General features: G+C 44.3%; 1 non-coding gene across 1 annotated transcript; it reads right to left on the bottom strand.

The window, feature by feature from the left end:
* Window positions 1–6,825: 6,825 nt before the first annotated feature.
* Window positions 6,826–6,932, bottom strand: LOC139322512 (U6 spliceosomal RNA). Its single transcript, XR_011600844.1, has one exon. It is a non-coding gene; the product is annotated as a U6 spliceosomal RNA (small nuclear RNA).
* Between the last annotated feature and the right edge of the window lie 7,162 nt (window positions 6,933–14,094).

Raw genomic sequence — 14,094 nt, 5'->3', positions numbered from 1 at the left:
TTCTTTTTTCTTTTTTTGATTTTAAAAACAAAACTTGATTAAACATATAAAAAGTAAAATGTTGTACTGTGTATATACAAGATACATATATTAATACAAACAACAATACATAAAAAGAGAAAGTGACTTTGGTCCATAAGATAATGGACGTGAGACCAAAGGTTTTCATACAACATACAGACTCAGGTCCTTGAATGGACATGACCAGATGCTGCATTGAGTTTGGTTTGGAAATTTGGGAAGGGCTTAGTGCATTTTAGGGGAAGAGCCATCTCTGGGTTTTTAGCAAACACTAACCTTGCAGTCAAGTCACTTCACTGAATTGGGGGGATCAGCTTTGGGTGACCTCCCATATGGACTACTGCAAGGTGCAGTCGACAGGGTTGCCCTTGAAGAGTATCTATAAACTGAAAATACTTGAAGAAGTGTCTGGTAATCCAAGTTACACTTCTGTTTCCTGAGTTGCACTAACTCCCAATAAGCTTCTCGGAGCCATTCAAGGTTCTAATCATCCTTCTAAAGCTTTCATGGCATGGGGGCATCTTACTGCAGGGACCACCTCTTTCCAATGATCTACCTGTCCATCGGATCCTTTGCTTAGGTTCCAACATACTGAAATCTGGAAATCCTAAAGACAGATCAATTCTGGATGTTATGGGAAGAGAGGTGGAGTTGGAGTCTCTACCTTTTCTCCTTCTTCCTTCATTGGAGACTCACCAATGGAATCTCCTGCCAGCCACCCCTTGTCTTTCTCCTGGAAATAGATCTAGGGGCTTTAAAAAGGAGAAACAGGAAGGGGATTTGCATGCCTTTGCAGCCTCTCTTTCTCGCAGCTCAACTTAAGCGTGGGGAGAAGAGGTCCACCTAGAAGGAATGTTGGTTTCAGAAGATCAGTCCTTGCCCATTTCTCTGCCATGGCCCAACAATTTCTCTTCCTCGTCTTCCTCCTCACCTACTTCACTGGTAGAGTACCCCGTTGACTGGAAAAGATCTAGCAACTTTTCCTCTTCTTTGGAACATTTCTACATTTCTGGAATTATTTCCTTCTCCTCTCCCTTTTTTCCTTTCTTTCAGCTGAATGAAAATTTTTCCCTCTGACTGCATCTTAGATTTATTTTATACCCCTTCTTCCCCCTGCAGGTGCCTTGGCCCAGTTCACCTTGACTCAACCAGCTTCTCTGTCGGGATCCCCTGGAGGAACAGTCAGGATCACCTGTACCAGGGCAGGGGGCAGCTTTTCTGACCACCATGTGAGCTGGTTTCAAAAGAAACCTGGCACTAAACCAGTACTAGTGATCTATAGTTATTCTGGCAGACCTTCTGGAATCCCCGAGCGATTTTCTGGTTCTTATGATTCTTCCTCCAATTCGGCCACTTTATCCATCTCCAATGTTCTACCAGAAGATGAGGCTGACTATTACTGTTTGTCTCAGGATAACAATTCTCAGAGCACAGTGATTCCACCTTATGGGGAACTGTTACAAAAACCAGAAGGTGGCCCTGTCTTCCTTGAATGTTTTGCTCAACTTGGCTTGCATATGGGTTTACAAAAGAATTGCACGCAGCCACGGAATGTACATTTTTGGCATCCTCTTTTCATGTCATCATATCTATGACCTTCCCAGCCAGCTTCTGAGATGCAAATTCAATCAGGGAAAACCGGATTGGCTCCACAACTGTTTAATTCACTTTAAAAAACCAGTCATTTGCTTAACAACCAAAAGGGTCATAAAATCGGTGTTACTCATATTAGGACTCTTTTGCTTTGCAACAAAAATTCTGGTTTAAACTGTGGTCGTAAATCGAGGACTACCTGCCCAGAAGGTTTACATACAGCATACTGACTCAGGTCCTTGAATGGACATGACCAGATGCTGCATTGAGTTTGGTTTGGAAATTTGGGAAGGGCTTAGTGCATTTAGGGGAAGAGCCATCTCTGGGTTTTTAGCAAACACTAACCTTGCAGTCAAGTCACTTCCCTGAATTGGGGGGATCAGCTTTGGGTTACCTCCCATATGGACTACTGCAAGGTGCAGTCAACAGAGTTGCCCTTGAAGAGTATCTATAAGATGAAAATACTTGAAGAAGTGTCTGGTAATCCAAGTTACACTTCTGTTTCCTGAGTTGCACTAACTCCCAATAAGCTTCTCGGAGCCATTCAAGGTTCTAGTCCTCCTTCTAAAGTTTTCATGGCATGGTGGCAACTTACTGCAGAGATCACCTCTTTCCAATGATCTACCTGTCCATCGGATCCTTTGCTTAGGTTCCAACATACTGAAATCTGGGAATCCTAAAGACAGATCAATTCAGGATGTTATGGGAAGAGAGGTGGAGTTGGAGTGTCTACCTTTTCTCCTTCTTCCTTCATTGGAGGCTCACCAATGGAATCTCCTGCCAGCCACCCCTTGTCTTTGTCCTGGAAATAGATCTAGGGGCTTTAAAAGGGAGAAACAGGAAGGGGATTTGCATGCCTTTGCAGCCTCTCTTTCTTGCAGCTCAACTTAAGCGTGAGGAGAAGAGGTCCACCTAGAAGGAACGTTGGTTTCAGAAGATCAGTCCTTGCCCATTTCTCTGCCATGGCCCAATTATTTCTCTTCCTCCTCTTCCTCCTCACCTACTTCACTAGTAAAGTACCCCGTTGACTGGAAAAGATCTAGCAACTTTTCCTCTTCCTTGGAACATTTCTACATTTCTGGAATTATTTCCTTCTCCTCTCCCTTTTTTCCTTTCTTTCAGCTGAATTAAATTTTTTCCCTCTGACTGCATCTTAGATTTATTTTATTCCCCTTCTTCCCCCTGCAGGTGCCTTGGCCCAGTTCACCTTGACTCAACCAGCTTCTCTGTCCGTATCCCCTGGAGGAACAGTCAGGATCACCTGTACCAGGGCAGGGGGCAGCTTTTCTGACCAGTATGTGAGCTGGCATCAGCAGAAATCTGATACTAAAATCCTAGCAGTGATCTATAAAGATACTGAGAGACCTTCTGGAATCCCTGAGCGATTTTCTGGTTCTGTTGATTCTTCCTCTAATATAGCCACCTTGTCCATCTCCAACGTTCAACCAGAAGATGAGGGTGACTATTTCTGTTTGTCTGGTGATAGCAATTCTCAGAGCACAGTGATTCCACCTTATGGGGAACTGTGACAAAAACCAGAAGGTGGCCCTGTCTTCCTTGAATGCTTTGCTTAACTTGGTTTGCAGATGGTTTTACAAAAGAAGTGCACGCAGCCACAGAATGTATTTTCGACATTTTTGGCATCCTCTTTTCATGTCATCATATCTATGACCTTCCCAGCCAGCTTCTGAGATGCAAATTCAATCAGGGAAAACCGGATTGGCTCCACAACTGTTTAATTCACTTTAAAAAACCAGTCATTTGCTTAACAACCAAAAGGGTCATAAAATCAGTGTTACTCATATTAGGACTCTTTTGCTTTGCAACAAAAATTCTGGTTTAAACTGTGGTCGTAAATCGAGGACTACCTGCCCAGAAGGTTTACATACAACATACTGACTCAGGTCCTTGAATGGACATGACCAGATGCTGCATTGAGTTTGGTTTGGAAATTTGGGAAGGGCTTAGTGCATTTAGGGGAAGAGCCATCTCTGGGTTTTTAGCAAACACTAACCTTGCAGTCAAGTCACTTCACTGAATTGGGGGGATCAGCTCTGGGTTACCTCCCATATGGACTACTGCAAGGTGCAGTCAACAGAGTTGCCCTTGAAGAGTATCTATAAACTGAATATACTTGAAGAAGTGTCTGGTAATCCAAGTTACACTTCTGTTTCCTGAGTTGCACTAACTCCCAATGAGCTTCTCGGAGCCATTCAAGGTTCTAGTCCTCCTTCTAAAGCTTTCATGGCATGGGGGCATCTTACTGCAGGGACCACCTCTTTCCAATGATCTACCTGTCCATCGGATCCTTTGCTTAGGTTCCAACATACTGAAATCTGGGAATCCTAAAGACAGATCAATTCTGGATGTTATGGGAAGAGAGGTGGAGTTGGAGTCTCTACCTTTTCTCCTTCTTCCTTCATTGGAGGCTCACCAATGGAATCTCCTGCCAGCCACCCCTTGTCTTTGTCCTGGAAATAGATCTAGAGGCTTTAAAAGGGAGAAACAGGAAGGGTATTTGCATGCCTTTGCAGCCTCTCTTTCTCGCAGCTCAATTTAAGCGTGGGGAGAAGAGGTCCACCTAGAAGGAACGTTGGTTTCAGAAGATCAGTCCTTGCCCATTTCTCTGCCATGGCCCAACAATTTCTCTTCCTCGTCTTCCTCCTCACCTACTTCACTGGTAGAGTACCCCGTAGAGTACAGAAGAATCTAGCAACTTTTCCTCTTCCTTGGAACATTTCTACATTTCTGGAATTGTTCTCTTCTCTTCACCCCTTTTTTCCTTTCTTTCAGCTGAATTAAAACTTTTCCTTCTGACTGCATCTTAGATTTATTTTATACCTCTTCTTCCCCCTGCAGGTGCCTTGGCCCAGTTCACCATGACTCAGCCACCTTCTCTGTCGGTATCCCCTGGGGGAACAGTCAGCATCACCTGTACCAGGGCAGGGGGCAGCTTTTCTGACCACCATGTGAGCTGGTTTCAAAAGAAACCTGGCACTAAACCAGTACTAGTGATCTATAGTTATTCTGGCAGACCTTCTGGAATCCCCGAGCGATTTTCTGGTTCTTATGATTCTTCCTCCAATTCAGCCACTTTATCCATCTCCAATGTTCTACCAGAAGATGAGGCTGACTATTACTGTTTGTCTCAGGATAGCAATTCTCAGAGCACAGTGATTCCAGCTTATGGGGAACTGTTACAAAAACCAGAAGGTGGCCCTGTCTTCCTTGAATGCTTTGCTTAACTTGGTTTGCAGATGGTTTTACAAAAGAAGTGCACGCAGCCACAGAATGTATTTTCGACATTTTTGGCATCCTCTTTTCATGTCATCACAAGTATGACCTTCCCAGCCAGCTTCTGAGAAGCAAATTCAATCGGGGAAACCGGATTGGCTCCACAACTGTGTAATTCACTTTAAACGAGCAGTCATCTGTTTAATGACCAAAAGGATCATAAAATCGGTGTGACTCAGGTGTGGACTCTTTTACTTTGCAACAAAAATTCTGGTTTAAACTGTGGTCATAAATCAAGGACTATCTGCCTAGAAGGTTTTCTTTCTTTCTTTCTTTTTTTTTAATTTTAAAAACAAAACTTTATTAAACATATAAAAAGTATAATGTTGTACCATGTATATACAAGATACATATATTAATACAAAAAACAATACATAAAAAGAGAAAGTGACTTTGGTCCATAAGATAATGGACGTGAGACCAAAGGTTTTAATACAACATACAGACTCAGGTCCTTGAATGGATATGACCAGATGCTGCATTGAGTTTGGTTTGGAAATTTGGGAAGGGCTTAGTGCATTTTAGGGGAAGAGCCATCTCTGGGTTTTTAGCAAACACTAACCTTGCAGTCAAGTCACTTCACTGAATTGGGGGGATCAGCTTTCGGTTACCTCCCAAATGGACTACTGCAAGGTGCAGTCAACAGGGTTGCCCTTGAAGAGTATCTATAAGCTGAAAATACTTGAAGAAGTGTCTGGTAATCCAAGTTACACTTCTGTTTCCTGAGTTGCACTAACTCCCAATAAGCTTCTCGGAGCCATTCAAGGTTCTAGTCCTCCTTCTAAAGCTTTCATGGCATGGGGGCATCTTACTGCAGGGACCACCTCTTTCCAATGATCTACCTGTCCATCGGATCCTTTGCTTAGGTTCCAACATACTGAAATCTGGGAATCCTAAAGACAGATCAATTCTGGATGTTATGGGAAGAGAGGTGGAGTTGGAGTGTCTATCTTTTCTCCTTCTTCCTTCATTGGAGACTCACCAATGAAATCTCCTGACAGCCACCCCTTGTCTTTGTCCTGGAAATAGATCTAGAGGCTTTAAAAGGGAGAAACAGGAAGGGGATTTGCATGCCTTTGCAGCCTCTCTTTCTTGCAGCTCAACTTAAGGGTGAGGAGAAGAGGTCCACCTAGAAGGAACGTTGGTTTCAGAAGATTAGCCCTTGCCCATTTCTCTGCCATGGCCCAACAATTTCTCTTCCTCCTCTTCCTCCTCACCTACTTCACTGGTAGAGTACCCCGTTGACTGGAAAAGATCTAGCAACTTTTCCTCTTCCTTGGAAGATTTCTACTTTGCTGGAATTATTCCCTTCTCCTCTCCCTTTTTTCCTTTCTTTTAGCTGAATTAAAACTTTTACCTCTGACTGCATCTTAGATTTATTTTATACCCCTTCTTCCCCCTGCAGGTGCCTTGGCCCAGTTCACCATGACTCAGCCACCTTCTCTGTCGGTATCCCCTGGAGAAACAGTCAGGATCACCTGTACCAGGGCAGGGGGGAGCATTTCTGACCACTATGTGAGCTGGTATCAACAGAAACCTGATACTAAAATCCTAGCAGTGATCTATGATGATAGTGAGAGACCTTCTGGAATCCCTGAGCGATTTTCTGGTTCTGTCGATTCTTCCTCCAATTCGGCCACTTTATCCATCTCCAACGTTCAACCAGAAGATGAGGCTGACTATTTCTGTTTGTCTTATGATAGCAATTTTCAGAGCACAGTGATTCCACCTTATGGGGAACTGTGACAAAAACCAGAAGGTGGCCCTGTCTTCCTTGAATGCTTCGCTCAACATGGGTTGCAGCTGGTTTCACAAAAGAATTGCATATAGACAGGGAATGTATTTTCTTTTTCTTTCTTTCTTTCTTTCTTTCTTTCTTTCTTTCTTTCTTTCTTTCTTTCTTTCTTTCTTTCTTTCTTTCTTATCAAACACTTAATGAATATGCGTGTGATCCTTACGCGGGGGCCATGCTAATCTTCTCTGTATCGTTCCAATTTTAGTATATATGCTGCCGAAGCGAGCACAGCCAGGGAACATATTTTCTATGGTTTCAGCACCGACTTTTCATGTGGTTCCCCTCTATGACCTTTCCAGCTTGCTATCTACAAACAAAATTTGTATGAGGAGCTCAATGTTTAGTTCTCCTAGGAAGATTTATAGTTTCGTGGCAATTTGGACCTCTCCTCTCCTCCTTTCTACTTCCCTAAACTTAATAAACTGCATTTCTATCTGATGGCATCTCAGCTTCTCTTGGCCTTCTTACTCCCCAGATACAATCCTCCACTGAGAAATTTAATTTGCAAAGGTATTTTTCTCTTCTCTAATCCCTGAGTGATTTTTCCGGTTCTCCTGACCCTTCGTCCAATTCAGCCACTCGTCCATCTCCAACTTCCATGCAGAAGACGAGGCTGATCATCGCTCTTCGTGGCCTGATGGGGGCCCCCAAATCACAGTGAAAAGAGAAATTGGCAAAGAGCTAAGAAAGCATCTTAACCCTTCTCCGAATTTTCACTTCGCATTGGGGCAGGTGGCTATGCATGCCGATTTTTAGTAAAGAATAAAAATAACAGGTTTGATTAAGTCGGGCTGTAAAAGAGGCATTGAACCAGTCTTGGAGAACATGGAGCGGAGATGATACAAGCAGAGTAACGTGTGTGTTTTGTGTGATTGTGTGTAGTTGCTTATTGTTTGATCCACCCTTTCATTGCCTTCCAGTTCCCCTCTCCATTTTTCCTTCGGGGGTGAACTAATCCTCTTCCAGACCTTGGTGCCTCCTTTCCCATCATTTCTCTTAGGATACTGGAAATTTCTAGATTGTTTCTGCACTGGCCTTCAGGCTTCTATGCTGGGTATAAGACCCCATTCAAGGCATCAATTGGTTACTGGGGAGGTTCTATCTTTATGTCTGGAGGACGTAGGGATGAATGGGATAGAATAAAGTGCAACTCTACTCTTGAAATTGAATGTGTTTGGGGTTTTGGACCTTCTGGATGTTGTGATTTTCCATCTTTGATCCTGATTTTGATTGTGCAATGTCCAACAGAGCCATTGTGCATTCAGGGGAAGTCAACTCTCCAACTCAAGATAAACTAAATCTACTTCATTGTAAGGCTGTATTAACGTAACCTTTGCAAGCCTGAAAGTAGAAACGTCCCACTGCCACTTCTAACTGGTGGGAACCTTAAGGGTGGGTCTTTCCTCAGATTCTTCTTATGACCATTAAGTGATTCTGGGCTCCTGCTCCTCTTATCTGATTGTTTCCATTGCAGCATCTCTTCCTTTCTTTCCTCAAGGTCAACCATGGATTCTGTGGCAGGCAACATTCCTGAAACAGTGGCACCTGTTTGAGGAGAAGATGACAGTCAACCCCAGAAGGACTGTTGCAGAATTTGTGTCGTGTAGCAGTTGCATCTTTTCCTGGACAAGGATCAGTAGTGAAATTCAGCTGGCTCTATCCGGATTGCACGAACTGGTAATGCCGGTGGTGGGAGGCTTCACTCACCCAGCCACCCGAATGTCATCACGTCCCTTTTTAGACCCTCTGAGCATGCACAGAAGGCTATGAGTATGTGTGGAGGAGGCACAGGCGCTCAAATTTGTGGGCCGGTAGCGAAGGTAAATGAATACCACCCCTGACAAGGATACGGTGCTTATGGTCACAAATGCTTTGGTCACTTCCCAAATGGACTACTCCAACATGCTGTCAATCAGGTTGCACCTTTGCTTAATGAGCTGCACTAGCTCCCAATATGCTTCTCGGTGCCATTCAAGGTTCTAGTCCTCCTTCTAAAACTTTCATGGCATGAGCCTAGCGTACTGGAAGGACATCTCTTTTCATTTGTCTATCTGTCCATCAGATCCTTTGCTTAGGTTCCAGGACACTGAAATGTGAGAATGCGAAAGGCAGATTGGTTCTGGACTCTCTACCCTTCCTCCTTCCTCCTTCAGGGGAGACTCGCCAATGGAATCTCCTGCCAGCCACCCCTTGTCTTTGTCTTAGAAATAGATCTAGAGGCTTTAAAGGGGAGAAACAGGAAGGGGATTTGCATGGCTTTGCAGCCTCTCTTTCTTGCAGCTCAACTTAAGCGTGAGGAGAAGAGGTCCACCTAGAAGGAACGTTAGTTTCAGAAGATCAGCCCTTGCCCATCTCTCTGCCATGGCCCAATCGTTTCTCTTCCTCCTCTTCCTGCTCACTTATCTCACTGGTAAAGTATCCTGTCGACTGGCCAAGATGAAGCATCTTCTTCTCTTCCTTGGAAGATTTCTAGATGTTCATCATTCCCTTCTCCTCTCCCTTTTTTCCTTTTTTGCAGCTGAATAAATGCATTTCTCTCTGACTGCATCTCAGGTGCATTTCATTCCCTATTCTCTGCCCTGCAGGTGCCTTGGCCCAGTTCACCGTGACTCAGCCACCTTCTCTGTCGGTATCCCCTGGAGGAACAGTCAGGATCACCTGTACCAGGGCAGGGGGTAGCGTTTCTGGCTATTATGTGGGCTGGTATCAGCAGAAACCTGGCACTAAACTCTTAGCAATGATCTATAAAGATACCGAGAGACCTTCTGGAATCCCTGAGCGATTTTCTGGTTCTTATGATTCTTCCTCCAATTCGGCCACCTTGTCCATCTCCAACGTTCAACCAGAAGATGAGGCTGACTATTACTGTTTGACTAGCGATCAAAATTCTCATAGCACAGTGATTGCATTTCATGGGGAACTGTGACAAAAACCAGAAGGTGGCTCGGTCTTCCTTGAACGCTTCGCTCAACATGGGTTGTAGGTGGTTTCACAAAAGAATTGCACACAAGTAGGGAATGTATTTTCGATAGTTTCAGCATCCTTTTTTTTTTTTTCATGTGATCACTTTCTATAACCTTCCCATCTAGCATTCAATGAACAGAGCATTTTAATGGCCGGATGCCTTTCCTGTCACCAATGCAGAGTTTTGTTCAGCAGATATATTCTCATTGTGCCCAGAGGGAGAAATATCTGCCTCTCCCTAGGATCCAAACTCACAGCCTCCTGTTTGTCGAGTCTGTCCAGGTGTTGTCCATGGGGGAACCCGGATTCCCTTAAGAACTGCATGATTCACTTAATAACTGTTTGATTTGCTTAACAACCATGGCAAAGATGTTCATGAAATTGGATGTGACTCCGTAAGAAAGCATCTTAACCCTTCTCTGAAGTTGAAGGAAATCTCCTGCCAGCCACCTTTTGCCTTGGTCTTAGAAATAGATCTAGAGGCTTTAAAAGGGAGAAACAGGAAGGGGATTTGCATGCCTTTGCAGCCTCTCTTTCTTGCAGCTCAACTTAAGCGTGGGGAGAAGAGGTCCACCTAGAAGGAACGTTGGTTTCGGAAGATCAGTACTTGCCCGTTTCTCTGCCATGGCCCAACTGTTTCTCTTCCTCCTCTTCCTCCTCACCTATTTCACTGGTAAAGTATCCTGTTGACTGGCAAAAATCAAGCATCTTCTCTTCCTTGGAAGATTTCTACTTTGCTGGAATTATTCCCTTCTCCTCTCCCTTTTTTCCTTTCTTTTAGCTGAATTAAAACTTTTCCCTCTGACTGAATCTTAGATTTATTTTATACCCCTTCTTCCCCCTGCAGGTGCCTTGGCCCAGTTCACTCAGCCACCTTCTCTGTCGGTATCCCCTGGGGGAACAGTCAGGATCACCTGTACCAGGGCAGGCGGTAGCATTTCTGACCACTATGTGAGCTGGTATCAGCAGAAACCTGATACTAAAATCCTAGCAGTGATCTATGAAGATACTGAGAGACCTTCTGGAATTCCTGAGCGATTTTCTGGTTCTATCGATTCTTCCTCCAATTCGGCCACTTTATCCATCTCCAACGTTCAACCAGAAGATGAGGCTGACTATTACTGTTTGTCTTATGATGACAATGCTCAGAGCACAGTGATTCCACCTTATGGGGAACTGTGACAAAAACCAGAAGGTGGCTCAGCCTTCCTTGAACGCTTCGCTCAACATGGGTTGCAGATGGTTTTAGAGAAGAACTGCACACAGTCAGGGAAGGTATTTTGGATGGTTCGAGCATTCTGGGGTCATGTGATCAGCCAGTCCTTCCCAGATGGCTTACAACAAACCAAGTCAATGGGGGAAACCCCAGTTTCAGTTTGCAACCATGAGATTCATGTAAACTGTTTGGATACCAAAGAAGGAGAATATTCCACAGCAAGGAAGATAGAAAGGAGAGAGGAACGAGAGGGTAGGAAGAGGAGAGGGAAGGGAAGGAGAGGAATGATTTTTCTGGTTCTCCTGACCCTTCGTCCAATTCAGCCACTCGTCCATCTCCAACTTCCATGCAGAAGATGAGGCTGATGATTACTGTTTATCTCCTGAAGGGGGTGCCCAAATCACAGTGATTCCCTTGGAGAGATAAATTGCCAAAGAGCTAAGAAAGCATCTTAACCCTTCTCTGAAGTTGAATGAAATCTCCTGCCAGCCACCTCTTGCCTTGGTCTTAGAAATAGATCTAGGGGCTTTAAAAGGGAGAAACAGGAAGGGTATTTGCATGCCTTTGCAGCCTCTCTTTCTCGCAGCTCAACTTAAGCGTGGGGAGAAGAGGTCCACCTAGAAGGAACGTTGGTTTCAGAAGATCAGTCCTTGCCCATTTCTCTGCCATGGCCCAACTATTTCTCTTCCTCGTCTTCCTCCTCACCTACTTCACTGGTAGAGTACCCCGTAGAGTACAGAAGAATCTAGCAACTTTTCCTCTTCCTTGGAACATTTCTACATTTCTGGAATTGTTCTCTTCTCTTCACCCCTTTTTTCCTTTCTTTCAGCTGAATTAAAACTTTTCCTTCTGACTGCATCTTAGATTTATTTTATACCTCTTCTTCCCCCTGCAGGTGCCTTGGCCCAGTTCACCATGACTCAGCTACCTTCTCTGTCGGTATCCCCTGGGGGAACAGTCAGGATCACCTGTACCAGGGCAGGCGGTAGCATTTCTAGCTACTCTGTGAGCTGGTATCAGCAGAAACCTGGCACTAAACCCTTAGCAATGATCTATGGTTATTCTGGCAGACCTTCTGGAATCCCTGAGCGATTTTCTGGTTCTATCGATTCTTCCTCCAATTCGGCCACTTTATCCATCTCCAACGTTCAAGCAGAAGATGAGGCTGACTATTACTGTTTGACTTATGATAGCAATTCTCAGTGCACAGTGATTCCACCTTATGGGGAACTGTGACAAAAACCAGAAGGTGGCTCAGCCTTCCTTGAACGCTTCGCTCAACATGGGTTGCAGATGGTTTCACAAAAGAATTGCACTCAGGCAGGGAATGTATTTTTGACATTTTTGGCATCCTCTTTTCATGTGATCCCCCTTCTATGACCTTCCCAGCCAGCATTCCACAAAGAAAGCCAATGGGGGAAATCAAATTCCCTTAACAACTGCATGACTCACTTAACAACTGCAGTTATTTGATTAACAACCAATGGCAAAGAAAGTGGTAACTTTGGATGGGATTTGTGTAAGAACCTCCTTGCGGGTTTCAGTTGGGTCATAAATTGAGGGCTACCTGTATAGAAGGTGTACAACATTCAACAGAAGAAATCAGGTCCCTTAATGGAGAGGACCACATGCTGAGTTGAATCTGGGGAGGGGTTAGTGTGTGTTGGGGTGAAGCCCCTCCCTTTGCTTTTAGCACACCCTGCTCTATCCTCAAAGTCAGGTCACTTCCCTGAATTGGGGGGAGCAGCTGACAGATTTCAATCCCCTAACGCAGTAGTTTAACTCCTCACTCCTGGGGGAAGGATACTGCAAAATCTCCATTCCCTCCTCACTCTTGGGGGAAGGATACTGCAAAATCCCCATTCCCTCCTCACTCTTGAGTGAAGGATACTGCAAAATCTCCATTCTCACCTCACTCTGGGGCCATCCAGAGATGGTATTTGCCGGTTGTCCAAACTGCTCATAATTTCCGCTACTGGTTCTCCAGAACCTGTCAGAACCTGCTGGATTTCACCCCTGCCCTACCCCTACCCCATGGTGGAGTCTTAAAAATGAGATCCTATGAACCTCCTTTTTAGTTCTTAAAGGAAATTGTGAAGGGAACCCCTAAGAAACGGAATCGCAGAAAATATTTGCATTACTTTCCAACACCTCTTCTTGCAACTTAATATAAAAGTAGAGAAAGGGACAATTGAAATGAAATGTTGCTTTCAGAAATATAAGTTTCGTCCACTTCTCTGCCATGGCCCAAATGTTTCTCCTTGGATTCTTACTCCGCCCCTACTCCATTAGTAAGACATCTCTTCCTAAGAGGAGCTCAATGTTCAATTCTCCTCCTAGGAACATTTCTAGTTTTGTGGGAATTTGGACCTCTCCTGTCCTCCTTTCTACTTCCCTAAAGTTAATAAACTGCATTTCTATCTGATGGCATCTCAGCTTCTCTTGGCCTTCTTACTCCCGACATAGAATCCTAGAATGGGAAATATCCCTTAAATTTGCAAAGGTATTTTTCTCTTCTGGAATCCCTGAGTGATTTTTCCAGAAAAATCCAATTCAGACACTCATCCATCTCCAACTTCCATGCAGAAGATGAGGCTGATGATTACTGTTTATCTCCTGAAGGGGGTGCCCAAGTCACAGTGATTCCCTTGGAGAGATAAATTGCCAAAGAGCTAAGAAAGCATCTTAACCCTTCTCTGAAGTTGAATGAAATCTCCTGCCAGCCACCTTTTGCCTTGGTGTTAGAAATAGATCTAGGGGCTTTAAAAGGGAGGAACAGGAAAGGTATTTGCATGCCTTTGCAGCCTCTCTTTCTCGCAGCTCAACTTAAGCGTGGGGAGAAGAGGTCCACCTAGAAGGAACGTTGGTTTCAGAAGATCAGTCCTTGCCCATTTCTCTGCCATGGCCCAACAATTTCTCTTCCTCCTCTTCCTCCTCACCTACTTCACTGGTAAAGTATACTGTTGACTGGCAAAGATCTAGCAACTTTTCCTCTTCCTTGGAACATTTCTACATTTCTGGAATTATTCCCTTCTCCTCTCCCTTTTTTCCTTTCTTTCAGCTGAATTAAATCTTTTCCTTCTGACTGCATTTTAGATTTATTTTATCCCTTTTCTCTCCCCTGCAGGAGCCTTGGCCCAGTTCACCATGACTCAACCAGCTTCTCTGTCGGTATCCCCTGGCGGAACAGTCAGGATCACCTGTACCAGGG

Source organism: Pituophis catenifer, unplaced genomic scaffold (assembly GCF_029215685.1).
Source record: "Pituophis catenifer annectens isolate HBS135680 unplaced genomic scaffold, rPitCat1.0.hap2 SCAF_10, whole genome shotgun sequence".
Classification (NCBI taxonomy): domain Eukaryota; kingdom Metazoa; phylum Chordata; class Lepidosauria; order Squamata; family Colubridae; genus Pituophis; species Pituophis catenifer.
Note: the sequence above shows the minus strand (reverse complement) of the source record. Positions and strands in the feature narration are given on the sequence as shown.